This window comes from Ailuropoda melanoleuca, chromosome 20 (genome assembly GCF_002007445.2).
Source record: "Ailuropoda melanoleuca isolate Jingjing chromosome 20, ASM200744v2, whole genome shotgun sequence".
In the NCBI taxonomy this organism is placed as follows: domain Eukaryota; kingdom Metazoa; phylum Chordata; class Mammalia; order Carnivora; family Ursidae; genus Ailuropoda; species Ailuropoda melanoleuca.
In genome coordinates this window covers 17,132,670-17,154,709 of record NC_048237.1, presented here as the reverse complement: position 1 = coordinate 17,154,709, position 22,040 = coordinate 17,132,670, and the positions used below count along the sequence as shown (strand labels likewise).

At 35.4% G+C, this 22,040-nt stretch overlaps 2 pseudogenes; one reads left to right on the top strand and one right to left on the bottom strand.

The window, feature by feature from the left end:
• Positions 1–5,282: 5,282 nt before the first annotated feature.
• Positions 5,283–10,781, bottom strand: LOC105236367 (annotated as a pseudogene).
• Positions 10,782–11,144: 363 nt separating this feature from the next.
• LOC117797286 lies at positions 11,145–11,575 on the top strand (annotated as a pseudogene).
• Positions 11,576–22,040: the final 10,465 nt, after the last annotated feature.

Genomic DNA, 22,040 nt, shown 5'->3' with positions numbered 1-22,040 from the left:
GAGATTTTGTAGGTACTGAAACTCGGGGTTTGGTTGACTGCAGTACACTCCTTTCTCATAAACTGTTAAAATGGAGAATGGGTGACTTATCAAAGAGCAAGCACAGACTCTTACTGTTTAATCTCCTCTAGCACGAAGACATCTTTAACTTGGGGAGGAAAAAGTTGCCTAGAGCCAACAGCCACCAGCTGTCTCTCTTTTCCCCCTCTCAAGCAAGCACTGGGCTATCTCATCCTCTAAAAATACACACAGGGATTTATGGAACATCATTGGCAAAATGGCCAAATACTTCTAATAGGTCAATCTGAGGCTCTTAGCCACTCTGAAATCAAATCAGGTGCTACAGCCCGTTTTCCAGACACTAAATTGGCTCTGGAGGCAACTAATTGGAATTTGTTAACCTTCCTATCACTACCTGCTAAAGACTGACTGGAAATTGTTGGGGAAATATAATTAAAAACAAAATTATCTGCCAACCCAGAAAATCTCTCCACAATAGAAAAGAGAGAAGAGTTGTATGATTGATAAGCATTAAATTAGAATGTAATGTACATGACAGGCAACCATTAAGAGTTCACAAACACAAAAAGAAAGCTCACTCTTTCAACCAGACAGAAACAAACCATTGCATACATGTTCACAAAATAAACAATAACTAGCCCTCAAGTAAGAGAACTTGACAGCATCATTTTTCACACATAGTTCATTTTAAATTAACCGGGCAATTGGGTTGGCCATTTTTGTTTGCAAATTACCTTCATCAAAGGAATAATAAACTTACATCTCCATGAAGGTAGGTAGAATTTGAATTTGAAGCCAGCTGACCTAAATTAAACTCTCAGGGGATGAAGACCTGCCCCCCCCCGAGGGGGGGTTATCTTCTTTGATAATTACTTTTCTAAGAGATGAATCCCAGGTCTTTGAGAAAGACATTCCCTAATTGTAAAGCTGACCAAAAGCTTTGATTTAGCTTTTTAAAAGATTTATATAACATCTCAACAGGGCAGAGAAAGAATTCACAAGTATTCCAAAGTAAACGCTCTAAGAAAAGAGAGTTAGGAAGTCTCTTTCTCTTTATACACAGAGGAATTTCCATGTCTTTCTTCTGTATTTAGATTTGTATTTACACTTAAAGAGTATATCTTGAAAAGGTGCCCTAACATTACGTATGCCCATCCTCTTGTGTCTGCCTGAGGTCCTACTCACTGTGGCATTGAAAGATATGCCTCTGTTGTCTTCAAATACTTAAATAAGTTCATGTAGGTTGAGAATTCGGGCAGTCCTTCTAAACAGCGATTGGGGTCAATATTATGTATTACAAATACAATGTGTCTTCTCCTCAAAGTTCCCTAAAACCTTGCAAAGTCAGTGTAAATAGCAAAATGCAGTCTCTTGTGTCAAGCCAGGGCCTGTGTCAAGCAATGACACCAGCAGTCAAGGGACTGAAGCTAGGAGATATCGCCAGGACAAATGTCAGTTGACACCTCAGAACTGATAACGAGTAGAACCAGAGGAGGTCTGCAGAGACCCAAAACTGATTAAATCCTTTTAAAAAGGGAAGGATTTTGGCAACAAACTGTCAGACTCTTCAGACCTGACCCCTCTATGTCTGACCACTTAAAACAGGCATCTGCTGCTGAAGGCTCTGCCCAATGGATCTCAGAACAGAACCGAGATCCTTCACTGCTTGAACATCAGAAGCAGTAAGTGCCAAGCGGACCCGGAACAGAGAAGAGATCGAGGCCTTATCTCAACTGTGTGCCCACGGACTGACTTTGTGTTTGGTTTGTTAACTTCCTGAACCCTTCTGTTATCTTGTTTGTTATGTGGCTTGGCTTCTGTCTTGCTTTGAGTGTTGTGTAAGAAGCCAGGTTTAACCCCATGGTGAGTTGTCATTGAGATTTGAATCCTGGACCTGCTTTATAATTGTGATTCAGCTTCACTTTATGACTGAATAAAGCTGACAGTGTGGAAAGACCCAATTCGTGCATGTGCCCTCATAGCGTGCTCATGACAGTCAGTACGGAGTTTTTGAGTCTCCCAATTTTTTCTGATTCCTCGGTAAAGAACATTACACTAAGTTGCCGATGTGCCACTTTAAATACTTAATAAATCTCAGTCATTAAAAGGCAGTAGTTTAAAGAATAGCTAAGAAATTTCATAATGCATAACAAAAGAAAAACAAGAATTGCAGTATAACTACCTGCAAGTGAAAAATTCTATTAAGTGGTTAATCCACAATGAAGTTATTACATCTGGGAACAAGCAGACACAAAAATAGCAAATCAATCAATCAATCAACCAATGCATATGTACTTTACTACAGACATACATGAATAACAAATATAGGGAAAGGATAACTATATTTAATATTGAAGATGATGAATGACATACTTGTTTAGTACTTTATAGATTAAGCAGCAAAAAATACCTAAGATTTTAGCTCATATAAGTAAGAAAATTTACATCTTATTAAATAAAAATTCACAAAACTGTCTCTAAGGACAGTTAACTTCCCATATCCCCTAATATGTAGAATATTTCCATAAAATTATCTGACTTCAAATATAAAAAAGTATGCAAGCAACAAAAATTAACACTACTATAAACAAAGAAAAGAAAAAACATAATTTAGGGAAAAGAAATCCATCTACTGTCTAGATCAATGAGTAAATCCAAACACTAATTACAGAACTATTTTGAAGTTTTATTTATTTATTTGAGAGAGAGGGCATGGCGGCGGGCGGCAGGGGAGGCAGAGGGAAAAGCAGATTCCGCACTAAGCAGGGAGCCCAACTTGGGAATTGATCCCAGGACCCTGGAGATCATGACCTGAGCTGAAGATGGATGCTTTAACCGACTGAGCCACCCAGGTTCCCCTTAATTACAGAATTTTTAAAGATAAACAAAAATGAGAACAAAACAAAAAATGTGTAATTTTTCAAAACTGTACTTAGAGAAAAATGTATGTTTAATTATTTTTGTTATTAAACAAGAAACTATGATAACACATTACCTAAGATTCAAATTAAAAGTATAAATCCTAATGTAAATTGCAGTTTTTGAGGATAATAAGAACCAAACCTGCCAAAGCTTACAAACTTTCCCCAAAAGTGTATTCAGAGAAAAATGCAGTCTTTAATCATTTTTATTATTTAACAAAAATAACCATAACTAAACTTGAATTTAATATTTATAATTAAACAAATGTAACTGAAACAGAATTGACCAATGTTAAATGACATATACACATTGAATTTTTTTAATAAAAAAGAAAAGGTAGCATCACTGAATTTAAGAATTCATGATTTTATGTAATGTATATATATTATTTTCAACAAGCCTAATCCAAAAAGCAAAGGTAAAGCAAAAGTATACACATTTAGAAGGATTAAATATTTTAACTATAAGCAATTTAAAATGTAAAAAAATGCAATATCTGTTATCTTGAAAACAAATTTAAAAATAAAAATTGTAATTATATACATATACACACTTACACTTTTCCCAAAAATGTTAAAAAAGAGATGGAAAAACAAATATAGAAAAAAATGAAGACATTTAAAGACAAGCATCTTCCCATATACTAACTCTAGCACTGGTAACTCCAAGAGGCAAGATTTCCAACTGAGTTACCAGTCCACAGAGTTTCCTAAGAACATAAGGTAAACACAAAACAAAACAGATCCCAATACTCTCAGAGACTGAATATATCTGTATTGCTAACCTATAATTCTTTTTTTTTAAGATTTTATTTATTTATTTGACAGAGACAGAGACAGCCAGCAAGAGAGGGAACACAAGCAGGGTGAGTGGGAGAGGAAGAAGCAGGCTCCCAGAGGAGGAGCCTGATGCAGGGCTTGATCCCAGAACGCCGGGATCACACCCTGAGCCGAAGGCAGACGCTTAACGACTGAGCCAGCCAGGCGCCCCCTAACCTATAATTCCAATGACAATTCTTAGGCCCCCATAATTGCAACGATAGGAAATCCGTTGATAAAGTCGTGTAGACCCAGATATGAGAGTCTTCTAGTGGACAGGACTAGAGCCAACTAGATTTTTTGACCAGTAAATCATTCCACTGACAGAAAAATGATTGTGTTTCCAATCATCATATGTAGCAAATGATATGGAACAGTCATCGTTATGAGACTTTCTGCTTTTATAAACAGGAAATTTTATATGTGCTCTATCTTTAACCATACATTTTACTGGTAACTTGGGGGCTATTATGTTTATCTGTTAGTTTCTAAAAGAGATGTGTTAGAACATGCCTCTGGTTGTGAAGTTCAACCAGAGGGTTAATGCCTAGTATGAAAGAGAGGCCAAGATGAAAAGAAAGAAAAGAAAATAAAAGAAAAAAAAAGAAAAGAAAAGAAAAGAAAAAAGAAAAGAAAAGAAAAGAAAAGAAAGAAAAGAAAAGAAAAGAAAGAAAAGAAAAGAAAAGAAAAAGAAAAGAAAGAAAAGAAAAGAGAAAAGGAAAGGAAAGGAAAGAAGGAAAGGAAAGGAAAGGAAAGGAAAGGAAAGGAAAGGAAAGGAAAGGAAAGGAAAGGAAAGGAAAGAAAAGGAAAGGAAAAGAAAAAGAAAGAAAGAAAGAAAGAAAGAAAGAAAGAAAGAAAGAAAGAAAGAAAGAAACAGCGAGAGAGATACAAGGAACAGGTGTAGAGAGAGTGAAAGTTAAGCAGTTGGAAGTTGTTGTTAGAATAGAATAATAAAATAATAAAATTTAATATTTTTATTCTTTAAAATTTTAGGTGATAACATAATCCATAGTGTGACTAAGACTGAGACAGAGTGGACATAAGTACAGGATGTGAAGCAATCCAGAAATTGTGATGGTACAGTGTTCTGGGGTCTGTGAGAAGAAATAATTAAAGATATTGGAAATAAAAAGCAAATTTATAAAAATTTTTTAAAAAGCAGATACTCAGGATGTAGGCATAGACAAAGATTCAATTAGCAAGTTAGAATCATTTGCCCAGTTCAAAGCAGAAACAACTAGAGGGATAGAAAAATATAAAATAAAACTGGAGAAATAAAGAATGAATGCTAAAGGCTACTATTTTATTAATAAAAGGTTCAGAAAGAGAAAGAGAAAAGATAGCAAGGAAATATTTGAAGAATTGATAGTAAAGGATTCTCAGAACTAAAGTATGCTGTTTTGGTAAAGCTTATTTAAAAAGGACAAGCCTGTATAAGAAAAAGAAATAAACAAAACTCTTTCTAGACACAGAGAAGTGAAATTTTATGAAATCAAGAAGAAATGAAGCTTATAAAAGATATCAAAGATCAGCAGCCTCAGAGAGGTCAGCAAACTTGGACTTGTACCATTCCTCAGCATCCTGAAGGTTCTTGGTAGCCATGCTTTCATACTGCCGGAGTACATCATGCAGGGCAGCCGTGAGGTCGGGCTTAGAAACATCCATATTGATTTGGACATGCTGGTCCTGAATCTGGGCCTGCAGTTCCTGGATTTCCTCATCACGTAGTTTCTTCAAAAAGGCAATCTCTTCTTACAAGGATTCCACTTTATGCTCAAGGTCAAGACATGCCAAACGAGCATTGTCAACATCCTATCTGAAAGACTGCAGGGTGCTCTTGGCTTCCTCTCTCTGAAGCATCTCCTGGATGCTGCAACTTCTCCTGGAGCCACACTATGCCCTCGTCCAGGGTATCCCACTCCACCTTGACACAGGTCTTGTTGCTGGTGATCTGGTTCACCTGCAGGCACAGCTCCTGCATCTCCTCCTCATAGAGGTCCCCCAGGTGCAACTTGCCCAGACCCGTAAGCTGCTCGAGTTCAGCCATCAGGACCTTGTTCTGCTGCTCCAGGAAGGGAACCTTGATGTAGTTGACGAAGTGGTCATTCAGATCCTGCAGCTCCACCTTCTCGTTGGGGCAAATGTTCTTGAATTCAGTGCTGATGGTATCGGCCAGAGAGAAGTACACTGAGTCCTGCAGCAGATGCACACTGATCCTCTGAAATAAGAGGACCTGCTGAATGTTAAGATGGCTCTCAACACTGAGACTGCCACCTACAGGAAGCTGCTGGAAGGCAAGGAGAGCAGGAGTGCTCTGCCTCTTCCAAACTTTGGAAGTTTGACAGAACCTGAACCTGACGGAAACCAATCTAGATTCACTCCCTCTGTTTGACACTCACTCAAAAAGCACACTTCTGATTAACACGCTAGAAACTAGAGACGGACAGGTTATCAATGAAACTTCTCAGCATCACGATGACCTTGAGTGATGATTGCACATACCTGGAGCAACAATAATTTTTTTTTTTAAGATTTTATTTTTTATCTATTCGACAGAGATAGAGACAGCCAGCGAGAGAGGAAACACAAGCAGGGGGAGTGGGAGAGGAAGAAGCAGGCTCATAGCGGAGGAGCCTGATGTGGGGCTCGGCTCGATCCCATAACGCCGGGATCACGCCCTGAGCCAAAGGCAGATGCTTAACTGCTGTGCCACCCAGGCGCTCCTGGTGCAGCAATTATTACCAGCAAGAGTGAAAAAAATAAATCCATATCTTAAAGAAAAAGCTTTCAAGTGATTTTCTGCAGTTTTTCAGGAGTGCAAGATAGATTTGGAATAGGAATAACCTCTAGTTCTTAAGAATCAACACTCTTAAAAGATTTAGAAAAAAAAGTCGACAACATAATCTAGTTTATGAAGAAAACTTGTGCTAGAATACTTTTGAAGAAGTATTTTTGAATACCATTAAAACTGCTTTTTCCCCAACAAGTATCGGACTAACTTGTTCCTGCTTCAATAAATCTTTGGAAAACTCAAAAAAAAAAAAAAAAAGATATCAAAGAGATTGCTAAAATACCTACAGTTAATTAGCAGATATCAATCTTATGCTAATATCTGATTTCTCTTCAACAATATTCTAGGCAATCAAAATAGTCTTAAAAGTTGAAAAAAAAAACCTTTTGAAAATAAAACTATTTCCAGGTGGAGTAATATTTAAATGTGAGTTGTTACTGTCAGACATACGTATGATTCAAAAAAGTTTATCACCCAGAGACACTCTCCAAAATGATTATTAAACGATGCTATCCAAGAAGAAAAAAAAAATGAATCTAGAAGGAAGATGAAGATATATAAGGAACAAAAGTAAATTATTAAAATTTGCTTAATGCCTATCCAGTAATAATAGTTTTTTCCATAAAAGTCCAGAACTAAAATGCCAGAGGTTAAAAACATTGGATCTAGGTTGGGGAAGAAAGAAGAAAAGGGTAAGAGGTGGGTGGGACAAAAGGAGGGGAAGTAATATTTAAAATAAGCATGAATATAAAAATATGCTAAGGGATAGAATATAGTTAATATTTTTCTTTATAATTTGAAGATAAAATCATAGAAATAATACATATCAGGCAAATATTAAGCAAAAAGAGAAAGAAGAAGGAGGAAGAGGATGAGGTAGACCAACAGCAGCAGCTCAACTGACATGAGAAGGATAATGTTTAGTTTCATAATTAACGTATTCCTCCCCTGAGTCAATATATCAAGCAGACAAAAAATTAGAGACAATATAATTTATATTATAATTCTATAATATAATAGAATTTATACCCAAGGAATAGAAAATAAAAACCTCCGGGGCGCCTGGGTGGCACAGCGGTTGGGCGTCTGCCTTCGGCTCAGGGCGTGATCCCGGCGTTATGGGATCGAGCCCCACGTCAGGCTCCTCCGCTATGAGCCTGCTTCTTCCTCTCCCACTCCCCCTGCTTGTGTTCCCTCTCTCGCTGGCTGTCTCTATCCCTGCCGAATAAATAAATAAAATCTTTAAAAATAAATAAATAAATAAAAATAAAAACCTCCATCACATAATAAAAATATTAAGAAATATTGGACACATAATAGAGAATAGTGGCTATCTCAAGAAATTATCATAATTTTCATGTAACAGGATAAAACCTAAAAAAAAAGGATAACTTCTTAGTTTACAGTGCAATGCAATAAGAAATCTACAGCAGAAAGATAGTTTTTTGAGTCACATAGGGAGAAGAGAAACCCCCCATATTCCACACACTCACCCCTGAGTAATCTAACAATACAGAGGAAATCTGTGGAAGTTTTAGAGAGAATGCCAGTGAAGTCACTACAATACAAAATCTGTTGGGACAAACTAAAACGTACCTACAGGAAAATTTCAGAGGGTTAAAGGAAAAGAAAAGAGCTAATGTGATTAACTATAAAAGGTAGAAAAAATATTATAGGTGAAGAAACCATTTTGTGTTTGAAAACACGTAAGATTGGTAGTGAGAAAGAACAAATCAAAATGAATTTACAAATTCACATAAATAAGAAATGGTAACTATAGAAATATGGGCAGAAACTATGAGGAGGCAATTCCTAGGTGAACCATGAAGCTCCATCTCACTAGTACTCAAAAGAAATGCGACTGGAACAAGGAGAAAACGTTTTTCACCCACCAGGTAGGGAAATTTTAAAAGTGTGATTACATCAACGTTTGAGGGTATGGGGAAAAGAGAAACTCATATATGCTGATGATAACCCTATAACACAGTAGTATTAAAGAACCATTGGGTAGTAAAGTGAAAACGCGTTTATCTTTAGGCCCTAGAAACAGTCTTCCACATACATATATATCCTAAAAAAATTTGTACATAGTATAAAAGGAGGTGAGTGTGAGGATATCCATTGTAGCATCCTAAGAAACAACTTAATATGCTTCAGCGGGGTCAATGGGTTGATAAAATGCAGAATAGCGGGGCACCTGGGTGGCACAGCGGTTAGGCGTCTGCCTTCGGCTCAGGGCGTGATCCCGGCGTTCTGGGATTGAGCCCCACATCAGGCTCCTCCACTGGGAGCCTGCTTTTTCCTCTCCCGCTCCCCCTGCTTGTGTTCCTTCTCTTGCTGGCTGTCTCTATCTCTGCCGAATAAATAAATAAAATCTTTTTTAAAAAATGCAGAATAACAGGATGTAATTAATGAAATACATAACAAAATGTTTTTATCAGCTTGGATTATCTCAGAAAATGCTGAGTGAAAAGGCAAGTTGTAGTAGAATATGTCCACTAAATTTATACAATTTTTAAAAGCATCTATGATACAACTTCAAGTAGTACTCACATATGTATACCTGTAAATAAAGGTAGAGATGGAGGACTGGCAGGTTAAGCATTTAATTTGTGATAATGTTTTTAGGATGAGAAGAAAAGTTACTGAAATAGAAGATTAAAGAAAAAAAATGATGTCTCAAATGAGGAGGATAAGGTAAACTGATCTAAATTTGTGTGCCTAAGATCTGGAATGAAATGAATACTTAGATGAATTAAAAACATGCAGTATGAGCCAAGGAAAAAATCTGTTTTGATAGAAAAAAATTATATATATACACCTATCATCTAATAAAGGTCCTGGGTTTTGTTTTCTGCCTCTATCAATCTATTAAATAATTGTGAATATGTCATTGACAAGAATGTATGTTTTATATATTTATATACACACATATGCTTATGTATACCTATATATACATATATACGTATTTATTTTCAGACATACATATGATTCAAATGCCATCCAAAAGAAAAAAAATAAGTCTAGGAGGAAAATTAAGATATATAAAGAGTAAAAGTAAATTTTATATATATATAAAACTTTTTGCAATATTTTCAGCCCATATCAAACAAATATAACCAAATTGAGGTGCTGGTATTTCCTGATGTCCACAGAGTATACCAGCTGGTTTGCTCAAGGCTGAGTTGGTAACGGTGCATAAAAGACTACTGCCCTTAGACATAAAAATACAGGAGAATAGAAAAGTTTGGCTTAATGCAACGCAATAATATTTGTAAATGAATGACTAGAACAGTTTCAAGTCAGAAACTTTCCATGAGGGACTGGATTATGTACTACAGTGCAGAGGATTTGATTAGATACTTATGATAATGTGTTTTATTAATTACATTCAGACAGGTGCTGAGCAGAAGTAATTAAAAAACAAAGCAACTTTGAAGATTCATCTAGATTAAGGTTTAACTAATATTAATATTATTGAGATAAACATATCACATAATTATCCTGTGTGCAGCAAATGATTGATAAATAAATGAGCGAATATTGGTCCCATTTCCATAAGCTTCCCTGGTCCCTTTCTCTCTGCTATTTCTTTGCTTGTGGCCAGGGATGCCCATAGTCACTTCATCTCTTCTCCTGGCCTTAGATGTTGCTTCTGTTGCTGCCTCATCACATAACTCTTCAAGTTACCCTTGACTTTACATCTTACTGTCTGTCAAGATCTGGTGTTCTGATTCAAAAATTATAATATTCTTACTATCAAGCTGAAAATTAATTAATAGGACAAAATTGGGGCTCTGTTAGTTTCTTAAAACCTCCTGTATAATTCTTGGATTATTTTTTGACTTTATATAATAGTCTTCATACTATAATATTTTTATTCAAATTCTTCTGCAGACTGCGTCAAAAGAAAATGGGGAAGAGGCATCACACAGGACAACAAGTCATCCATTCTCATCAGCCGTTCCATGTGCTCCTGAAGCATTCGAAAGCATTCTTGCCTTTCTTCCCTTGAATCTCTTTCACCTCACTAATTGCTTAGGAGCTTAAGGATTGTGCTCCCCACCCACTCCTGTCTCATTTTGACTGGCAGGTATTGATTACACTGGTATAACTGATTGGGCACCTGCCCTAAAAAAAAGAAATACTAATCATATCATCTTGCCCTCAAATCCTTGAATTCCTGGAGTAACACATAAACAATAAACACTTCCTCTTAACTTCACCATGTTGTTAAAATTTAACCTTTATGTGTAATTAAAAAGTGTAGCTTATATTGTCACGGTAAAAGCATCATGTCCCATTGCTAAAAACAAATTTCGGAAGTGTAAATTGATTAAAAAGCATTTAAAACATTATATTATGGAGCTTCCACTGACATCTTCCCTCCATTCACTTCCCTAACACATACTCTACAATCCAGACAAACCAATTATAGTTAATTGAATATGGTATCTTATATTATTTGTCTCTGTTTTACATCTGCTATTCTTTATTCCAGTAATGCAAAGAAATACCTTTGAAACTTTTTAGATGTTGACTGCCCAAAAGATATATATTTTAAAGATAAAAGTACACAAATATCTGCATGTATGTCTGAATCTATGTGTATAAGAAAAAAGTTTCAGCAGCCCGTCAGAGTGAACACCCAGGACTTCAAGATACGGTCATCTGTATCCGTGAAACAGCAGCACATGGATGTCAAACTAGGAGAGCTGCCAAGCTGGATACTGATGGAGGATTTCACCCCTAAAGGCATTGTTGGAGCATTCTGAAGAGGTTACTACCAGAATTACAAGTATGTCAATGTGAAGAAAGGGGGTGTCACTGGGATTTCTATGGTGCTGGCAGTTTACGTGCTTTTCAACCACAGTCTTGTTACAAGGATCTCAAATATGACCAACTGTGCAAGTACCACTGGAGAGGGCCCAGCGTGAAGGAATACTCTGCATTCGAGTCCGTGACCTTTGCCTGGCAACACTTGAATCCTTTCATATCCTCACTGAGAATTAACATCCAATAAAAGATGACAGGTACATGGGGAAAAAGAAAAAAGAAAAAGTTTCACATAAAAATCCTTAATCTTACTACATGTGATATATCTCATAATTTCTATTCATCTATTGTTTTTTAATACTGATCATAACCTAATGGAAAGATTTTATGAATCCTGAAAGTGTCATGGCTCTAAACTTAGGAAGAAAAAAACCCCAGCAGAATTGTCTGCTCTTTCCACTTAGGTAGATCACTCTGTTTTCTACCATCACCGTATTTTAGTACATACGTATATGATAGAACTCATGCTTTATTAACATTTATTTAACCATTACTATTATGTGCTCTTTAGATTAGGGCCCTTTTCAATTCATATTAAAAAAAAATTTATTTATTTATTTGAGAGAGAGAATGAGCAGGGAGAGAAGGACAAGCAGAGCCCCCCTGCCCCATGCAAGGCTTGATCCCAGGACCCTTAGATCATGACCTGAGCTGAAGTCAGACGCTTAAGCAACTGAGCTTCCCAGGTACCCTAAACTCATCTTTATATCCCCTAGCACACTTGCACAGTTAGAACACTTAGAACAGTGTTCAGCATATAAAAAGTATTCAATAAATGTTTCTTCGTTAAATTTGATAATACTTAAACATTCCCCAAAACTTATTATTTCAAATGCCTGAAGTGGAAAAAGTTATACTACTAACATTTAGTTCAATAAAACTGTAGACTGGTGAAAGATATGCTACGGTTCATTATAAAAGAGTCTCAAATTAGGTAACATGTGGAACAATGCTGAACCATTTATAACAGTCACCTAGTATTTTGGACTGAGTGTTTTGTCCCCCCCGCTCATTTGCTGAAACCCTACCTCTCAATTTAATATCAGGGTATCAGGAGGTAGGGTCTTTGAGAGGTAATTAGGACCAGATGAAGTCATGAGAATGGGATTAGTACCCTTGTAAGAGTCATGAGAGAGCTTGCTTCCCCTCTCTACTCTTTGTCATGTGAGGATACAATGAGAAGTTGGCAGTACAACCCAGAAGAGAGTTCTCGCCGGAACATGACTACATCGACACACTGATCTTGGAACTCCAATAACTATAACTGTGAGAAATAATTTCTGTGGTTTATTAAGGCACCCATTTCATGGCATTTTTGTTATAGTAGCCTGAAATATCTAAGACACCTAGAAATGGCCAAATTATCCTCACTAGGTTCAAAGAAGGCAGGAAGGTTTTTGAAATAGTTCATCCTGATTTCCATTAAAAATAATAAAATTTAACATTTTGATGTTTAGTTAGTTAGGCTTCAGTTATCTGGAATATGTTCCTGTCCAAGCCGATTTTTTCTTTGATTAGGCAAGAAAGAAAAATATATTTTGCCTCCTAATTCCTTAAAATCTTTACTCAAAAAATGCATGGATAGAAATACATTAGAGTCTGATATGTTTTAAAGCAACAAAATGATTTTTTAAAAATCTGACATAATTTTGTAAGAACATTACAGACTTTTATAAAATTTCAACATTTTATACCTAAAGCATTAAGCCTAAAAGAAATATAATAAATAAAGCATTAAGCCTATTTATAAGGGCAAGTAAGTGTAGCTAGAATTAAATAGTGTAGTTTTTTTCAACATCTGGAGGATGTCACAGTTACAGTTTACTATATTCTTGTGAATTATTATGGATGAATGCTTTGTGAACTCCGTAAATTCTATAACTCTTGGAGAAATTTTTTTTTTTAAAGATTTTATTTATTTATTCAACAGAGACAGAGACAGCCAGCGAGAGAGGGAACACAAGCAGGGGGAATGGGAGAGGAAGAAGCAGGCTCGCAGCAGAAGAGCCTGATGTGGGGCTCGATCCCATAACGCCGGGATCACGCCCTGAGCCGAAGGCAGACGTTTAACCGCTGTGCCACCCAGGCACCCCTTGGAGAAATTTTTACCTTTAGAAGCTGGGAGAAAAGTTTCTTAAAATGAGTCCACTGAAGTGCCAAGTTTATTTGTCACCAAGTATCAGAAATAAACATAAATGGACTAAGGAGGTGTTCAGGAAATGAAATAAACCATTTTTCCTAATCTTTTAAATGTCAGACTAGCATAGAATATAAAGCAATCCTTCTAAAAGTTAAAACCCAGGTTAAAAATGTTTTATGGGTATTTGATGCAAAACCACCAAGTGTTATCTTTCTTGATTAGAGATGTGCTTATTTGATGGAGAAACTAAATCAGAATTACAAAAATCTTAAACTCAAAGTTAACTTTGAAATTTAAGTTTTCATGAGTCAATGTGAAGGCATTACATAAACTGACACAGGAAATTTCTCCAGCATATATTGCTTCTGTATTGGGGGGGGGAGGAGAATAAGACTAATATATTGCCCGTATGACCAAAAATGCCATGAATTTTGGGAAACATGGAAATAAATTGTTAAAATTACTGTCAGCATCAAGACTCAGGCTGACAAGAAGACTCTCACTGTCATGATATAAACTGAATAATTTGTAATTACATCATATACTCTCTAGCCTACTTCTAGTAGCACAAGGCTTGATTTTAGCATTTAACGTACAAATAAATACATTAACAAATAACTTATTTTAATTATTACAGTTCATCAAAAACTTTTAAAGTGTGTACAAATTTAATGAAAAAGTTAAATAAAACTACCTAAAACCTACCCTACAAAGTTGAAGATTACTTTTTTAAGACAGTGTTTTTTTAAATACATCATATATATTGAGAAATGCACAGACCACAACAGAATAGTTCAACACATTTTCACAACATGCCCATACTTGCGTAACTATGACCAGACTTCTCAGTACAGACCCTGTCATATGGCCCACCCAGTTTTTTTCCTTCCATCACCAAGAGTAATCTCTATCCTGACTTCTATCACAATCAACTGATGTTCCTATTCTTATAATTCATATAACTGAATCACAGAGTAATTCATGTTCTTGCATATGATTTCTCTACTTCAGTATCTATGAGATTCATCCTCTTGAATACACCAGTAATTCATAAATTCCTATCTCTCATTTACATTCCATTATATGAGTATACCATAATTTACTTGTCCATTCTACCACTGAAAAACATTTGGATCGTTTCCAAATTGGGGCAAATGCAAATAGTGCTGCTGTAAATATTCTCTGTATCTTTTGATGAATATAGAAGAATAACTTCCTAGAAGTGGTATGCCTGAATAATAAGGTTTGCAACATGACAGCTTTTGTGGACACATCATGCCTTTTCTCCAAAGTGGTTCTATCAAATTACATTCTAACAATAATGTAAGAAATTTCCAATTATTCTACATAATGTCCAAGACTGGGAGTGACAGGTTTTTGTTTTTTGTTTGTTTTTTTTTTTTAATTTTAGCCATTCCAGTGGATGTGTATTGGTATAATACTGTGAGTTTAATTTGCATATTACTAATAATTAAACAGATTTTCATGTTTATTGGCTACTTAGATATTCTCCTTTGTTATACTCCCAAAGTCTACTACCCTAATCTTTTAAATAGAGATATCTAAATTTTCCTATCAAATTGCAAAAATTCTTGAAATACTGTGATAAGACTTCATAAAATATCAAAATATCTTTTTCTAATGTGTACATTGTACTTTCACTTCTAATGAGACTTTTGACAAATGTAAATTGTTAATTTAAAATACCCAAACTTGGGGTGTCTGGGTGGCTCAGTTTGTTAGGCATCTGCCCTCAGCTCAGGTGATGATACCAAGTCCTGGGATCGAGCCCTACCTCCCGCTCCCTGCTAAGGAAGGAGTCTGCTTCTCCCGCTCTCTCTGCCACTAGCCCCTCCTTGTGCTCTCTCTGTCAAATAAATAAAATCTTTAAAATCAAATAGCCAAATTTACCAAAGTTTTATGATTAATGCTTTTTGTTTCCTCTTCAAAATATCTTTGCTTAACTTAGGGTCCTGAAGAAATGTCCATGCTATCTTCTACAAATTGTATTGTTTTAATTTTCACATTTAAGCATTCAATCCACTTGGAATTAATTTTTGTGTATGGTGTACGGCAGGAGGTAAAGATTTGCTTGTTTTTCCTTTTTTTCAAAGTAACTATCCAACTGCCACAACACTATATAACATTGTTTCTTCAAAGCATACTTTAAACCAAATAGCAGTTCTATGTGTGTGGGTGTCTTTCCTATTGCTAAATTTTCTTCTATTACTCTATTTGTTTATCCTGGAACCAATAATACACATTATTAATGAGCTTTATAATTAGCTTTTATGACTGGTGGTATAGGTCCTCCAGTTTAGTTCTTTTTCTTATGGAATACGATGGCATGGCGTTATTCTAAGATAGCCTTGGAGTTTCCCAGCCCCTGGTGAATACACCCTGCAGAGTCCGCTCCCTTTGATGTGGGCAGGACCTGGGAACATGATGGAATAATGGCTCTGTTGATTTGCTTATGTTATATGGAGAGCAATGGGATTATCACTGCTGTGATTACACTGCCTTGTGTAAGACTACCACATAGACAATTGGAGAAAGATTCTCCTGCCACCTTTGAAGACAGAAGCTGCCATGTTATGTGAGGGCCATGTGGCTAGGACATGAGGGTAACCTCTGGAAGCTGAAAGTCATCTTTGACTAATAGCCAGCAACAAAACTGGGGCCTCGGCCTCACAGCTGCAGGGAATGAATTCTGCCAACCTGAATGAGACTGGAAATGGGATTCTTCCCCCGTCAGTTCTCAGATGAGCAGGCAGCCTGGCTGAAACCTTGATTACAGCCTGGTGAGACCCTAAGCAGAGAACCCAGATGCGCTGTGTTTGTTTTTCTGATCTACAGAAACTGTGAGCTAACAAACAGATTTTATTTTAAGTTGCCAAATTTGTGGTAACTGTTATAAAAATAAAAAGCTGATACAAATAATTTGACTTCCTTGTCCATTTTCATTTCTACATATATTCTAAAATCATCTTGTCACAATTTCCAATTTTAAAAGCCTGTTGAAAATTTGAATGGACAGGTACTAATTTTTTAAATAAAACAAGGAGACTTTATTTAGTTTTCTTTAGTTCCTCTTAATACAGTTTTTTTTTTCTAGCTTAGAGGACCTCCACAGCTTGTATTAGACTTATGCCTAGTTATTTCATTTCCTTTAGATGCTATGGAATTAAATATTTTAGTTTTATTTTGCAATTATTTGTTGAGAGTATACAGAAATACTCATTGAATTTTGGTACTGACTTTCATTTTAAAACTGATTAAATTAACTACTAATTTTTTTTAAAATAGAATCTGTAGATTCTTGTGGATTTTCTGTATATATTAAAATGTCATATTCATCAGTTTTATTTATTCCTATCTAATGTCTATACCTTTTGTCTCCTAACTTATTGCAATGGCTTATGACTCAAATATAGAGTACTGAATATACTTAGTCTGAGCAGACATCCTTCTAATTTTCCCAGTCTTAGGATAAAATTTTTCAATATTTAACCATTAAGAAAAATGGTTCCTGTAAGTGTTTTTAAATAAAATATAGCAAATTAAGACTGTTCCATTCCATTCAAAATTTTCTATATTTTTAAACAGTTTTAAATGTAAGCTGAGGGGTGCCTGGGTGGCTCAGTCGGTTAAGGGTCTGCCTTTGGCTCAGGTCATGATCCCAGGGTCCTAGGATCAAGTCCTATATCGGGCTCTTTGCTCAGTGTGGAGCCCTCTTTTCCTTCTGGCCCTTCCCTGGCACTCAGGCTCTCCTTCTCTCTTTCTGTGTCTCTCTCTCTCTGACAAATAAATAAATTCTTAAAAATCAATAAAAATAAATAAATGTAGGCTGAATCTATCAGATGCTTCTCCTGCATCTCTTGAGATGACCATTTGAGTTCTCTCCTTTATTCTTTTATTTTTTATTTTATTTTTTAAAAGATTTTATTTATTTGACAGAGAGAGACAGCCAGTGAGAGAGGGAACACAAGCAGGGAGAGTGGGAGAGGAAGAAGCAGGCTCCCAGCAGAGGAGCCTGATGTGGGGCTTGATCCCATAACGCCGGGATCACACCCTGAGCCGAAGGCAGATGCTTAGTGACTAAGCCACCCAGGCGCCCCTGTCCTTTATTCTTTTAGTGAGGTAAGATGCAATGATTGTTTTGAATACTAAACCAACCTTGCATTACTGCAATAGATCCCACTTGGTCATAAAGTATTATCCTCTTTATATATTGCTGGAATTTATCTGAAATATTTTGTTCAGGCTATATGCATATATGCATGCATGTTCAGATACAGAAAGAGATCAACTTATAGTTTTCCTTTCTATAATATTATTGTTATGATTTGGTATAAAAATTATGCTGACCTCTAACAAGTATTAGTGTTCCTTCTTTTTATCTCAAGAAAAATGCTTGTAAAAATGGTATTTTGTTTTTGACCTTAACTACTTAGAAAAATTCACTAATAAAATTATACAAACTCTACTTTTTTGAGGAAAGGATTTTTTGGAGTTTCAATTTCTTCAGTAGATATAAAATTTTGAATTTCAACTTCTGTCACTCTGGCGGAGATAGAAATAAATAAATAAATAAAGTCATAAAACTATGCATAATAAAATATTTCCTTTAAAACAGATATTATCGGGGCGCCTGGGTGGCACGGCGGTTAAGCGTCTGCCTTCTGCTCAGGGCGTGATCCCGGCGTTATGGGATCGAGTCCCACATCAGGCTCCTCTGCTGTGAGCCTGCTTCTTCCTCTCCCACTCCCCCTGCTTGTGTTCCCTCTCTCGCTGGCTGTCTATAAATAAATAAAATCTTTAAAAAAAAAAAAACAGATATTATCTTTATTACCTTTTTAATATCTGTAGGGTCTGTTAAGTCATTGTTTTTTTAGCTATTATAATAATAGATATGACATATATAAATTATACACATATTTTTATTAGTCTTACCAGTCTTATCAAAATGTCAATTTACCAAACATTTCAATAAACCAACTTTTACATTTGTTGATTTTATTTATGCACGTTAGTCTTTCTATTTCATTGATTTTTGTCCCTAGCTTTATAGTTTATTTTCTTCTACTTTCTTTAGGATTAATTTGCTATTGTTTTTCTAGCTTTTTAAGAAAGATGTTTATATCACTAAACTCAGAATTTTATAATTTCAAATATATGCCTTTAGAGCTATAATTTTTCCTCTGAAATACAAAGGAAATAATATAGGCAAAATTAAAATTAAGATAGGTTCAGGCAACACAGAGTTTTCTATTTTTACTTGAGGGCTGCACATGTCAACGGCAAGAGTAAAAATCACTTCCAGAGGTCCTGGTTGAAATCATAGCATAAGACTCGAATATTTGATTAAGAAATTATACTTAATTCCAGCGTGATCTAATCGGCCCTAGAAAATATACCATCAGCTATTTTAACGAGGTTACTTTTAGCAGTATTCAGAATACATTGGGGCACAGGGGCAACTAATTGTAATTTCCCATGCAGGATGTACTGCTGGTTTGTATTATTACCAAAACCTGTCATAGGCATAAAAACATTAAAGAGGTCATAGTTGAGAAAAATAATAAAATTTAAACTGTGAATCAATTAATTAGATTTAAAAACAAAGTAAAAGGCAGAATCATCACGTCTCTAAAGTTTTAACCTGAGTAGTAAAGATGATGGAATGGGGTAGCTATGTCATCAGGGGAAAGAGAGACTTCTAAAGAATAGTTGTCTTGAATAAGGCTAAAAATGGTGGAAGTAAGGAGATAAAAGGATTAAGGATTAAAAATGCTTCTGTTCCCCTCTCAATTTGCTTTGGGACAGATTTCCTAAATGTTAAGTAAGTAGCAGGGATAATTCTTACTAGCAATTGCTCTGAAATGAACCAGATACAAAAGATAAGAAATTGGGTGCTATAAAGATGTCAGATTGCAATTCAGGTACAAAAACAGCTGTTAATTCTATAGCTAGACAGATGAAGATAAGAGATGATAGAGAGATGAAGCAAAGATTTAGATTGGAAATGTTTACAAGGAATCAAAAAAAGCTAAAGATGAAGTTAGCAGCAAGCAAAGGGGATTTGACGAGAACAGTTTGGTAAATGGGGGGCTTCCTCCAGGTCTTTTTAAAAACTAATCTCTCAATTTGAAGAAAGTCAAATCTCTTCTTTCATTATCTTTCTTTTGGAATTACGAATTCTCTAAAGGTGGAAGGGTTCTGGATTAGTAATTTTGAAGCTACTTTGGATGTATGCTAGGAATGGCTAAATAAGTAAATATGTTAGAGAAAAAGAAAGCAAAGTTTCTGCCAGAGGAAAAAAGTTACAAATAGGATAGGTGGAAGGCTGAAATAAACCCCGTGGAGTCAGACGGAAATTAGATGTATCAATATGAATTTCTGTGTTTTCTTAAAGCTATATGCATTCAGATAGAGAAATAAAGATAGATATCTTTGTGTTCATGAATTAGAATACATACATATATTTCTTAATTCTGTCTGATGACAGGACCTAGAAGCCAAGACATCTTATAGCAATAAATGCACAAAGCGCCTAGGCCTTGAAATCTTGATTTTATATGCATATATACACACATATGTATACAATCGTTTGTATATACATACATACACATATATAATCATTTATACATAAAAATTACCATTTATATATGTAAATCAGACATATATTTATATAATCATTTTAAGCACCTAGAAATACATATCCAGCATTAGGTAAATATAGCTCCAATTCTTTCAATCTAAAATCTTTATGGTCACCTATACATAGATATTCATTCTATCTACCTACCTATCTATATCCATAATAGGTATGTGTTATATTCCTGTTTTATCACCATACACAATAAAGTTTTCTTTCCTCCTGTCTCATATTCATGTGGGGGAGACAGACATTAAGTAATAGATATAAAATATATTTTCAGTTCATGACAATTACTGAGAACAAAATGAAAATGGACTGTGAGGCAGTAACTTGACTGGGCTGACAGGGAGAAAGACTGGTCTCTTAAATAAAATATTAGGAACGGCAAATCTCACCTGCTTGGATACCTAGAGGAAGAGTGTAAATTATTCTTTACCTGGGGAAATGGATTTAAGCCCTTTGTGAACAAAGGCCTTGAAAAGATTTTGGAATATGGGACAGATAAAGAAACCACTGTACCTAGAGAGAGAAGAAATAATAACCAACACCACAGAAATAGAAACAAATGTAAGAGAATATTACAAAAAACTAAGTTCCACAAATTAGACAATCTGGAAGAAGTGGATAAATTCTTAAAAACACATAAACTGCCAAACCTGAAATAGGAAGAAATAGAAAACTTGAACAGACTGATAACCAGCAAAGAAAGTCAATCAGTAATCAAAAAATCCAACAAACAAAAGTCCAGGACCAGATGGCTTCACAGGTAAAGTCTACCAAACATTTAAAGAAGAGTTAATGCCTATTCTTCTCAAACTATTCCAAAAAAATAGAAAAGGAAGGAAAACTTCCAAATCTATTCTATGAGGCAGCATTATCCTGATACCAAAGCCAGATAAAGATGCCATTAAAAGAAGAGAACTATAGGCCAATATCCCTGATGAACATGGATACAAAAATTCTCAAGAAAATACTAGCAAACTGAATCCAACAATACATTTAAAAAAAATCATTCAACATGATCAAGTGGGATTTATTCCTAGGTTGCAAGGATAGTTCAATATTCACAAATCAATTGACGTGATACCACATCAACAAAAGAAAGGATAAGAACCATATGATCCTATCAAAGGTGCAAAAAGCATTTGACTAAGTACAACATGCACTGATGATGAAACCCCTCAACAGAGCAGGCTTACAGGGAACACACCTCAACATAATAAAGACCATATATGAAAAACAAACAGCTAATATAATCTTCAATGGGGAAAAACTGTGGGGTTTTCCTCTATGATCAGGAACAAGACAGGGATATCGACTCCACTCTCACCACTTTTACTCAAAAGAGTACTAGAAGACTGAGCCACCACAATCAGACAACAGAAAGAAATAAAAGGCATCCAGATCTGCAAGGAAGAAGTCAAGCTTTCACTATTTGCAGATGACATGATACTATATATAGAAAACCTGAAAGACTGCACCAAAAAACCGCTAGAACTGATACACAAAGTCAGTGAAGTCAGAGGATACAAACTCAATGTACAGAAATCTGTTGCATTTTATACACCAATAATGAAGCAGAAGAGAAATTAAGGAATCAATCCCATTTATTGCACCAATTTCACCAAAAATTGCACCAAAAATAAGATACCCTAGGAATAAAACTAACCAAAGAGGTGAAAGACCTGTGCTTTGAAAATCATTAAACACTGATGAATGAAACTGAAGATGACACAAAGAAATGGAAAGACATTCCATGCTTATGGATGTGTGTGTGTACATATATATATGTACCCATATATATATATCTATATAAAATATTTATATTTATATAAAATAAAGATCTTATAA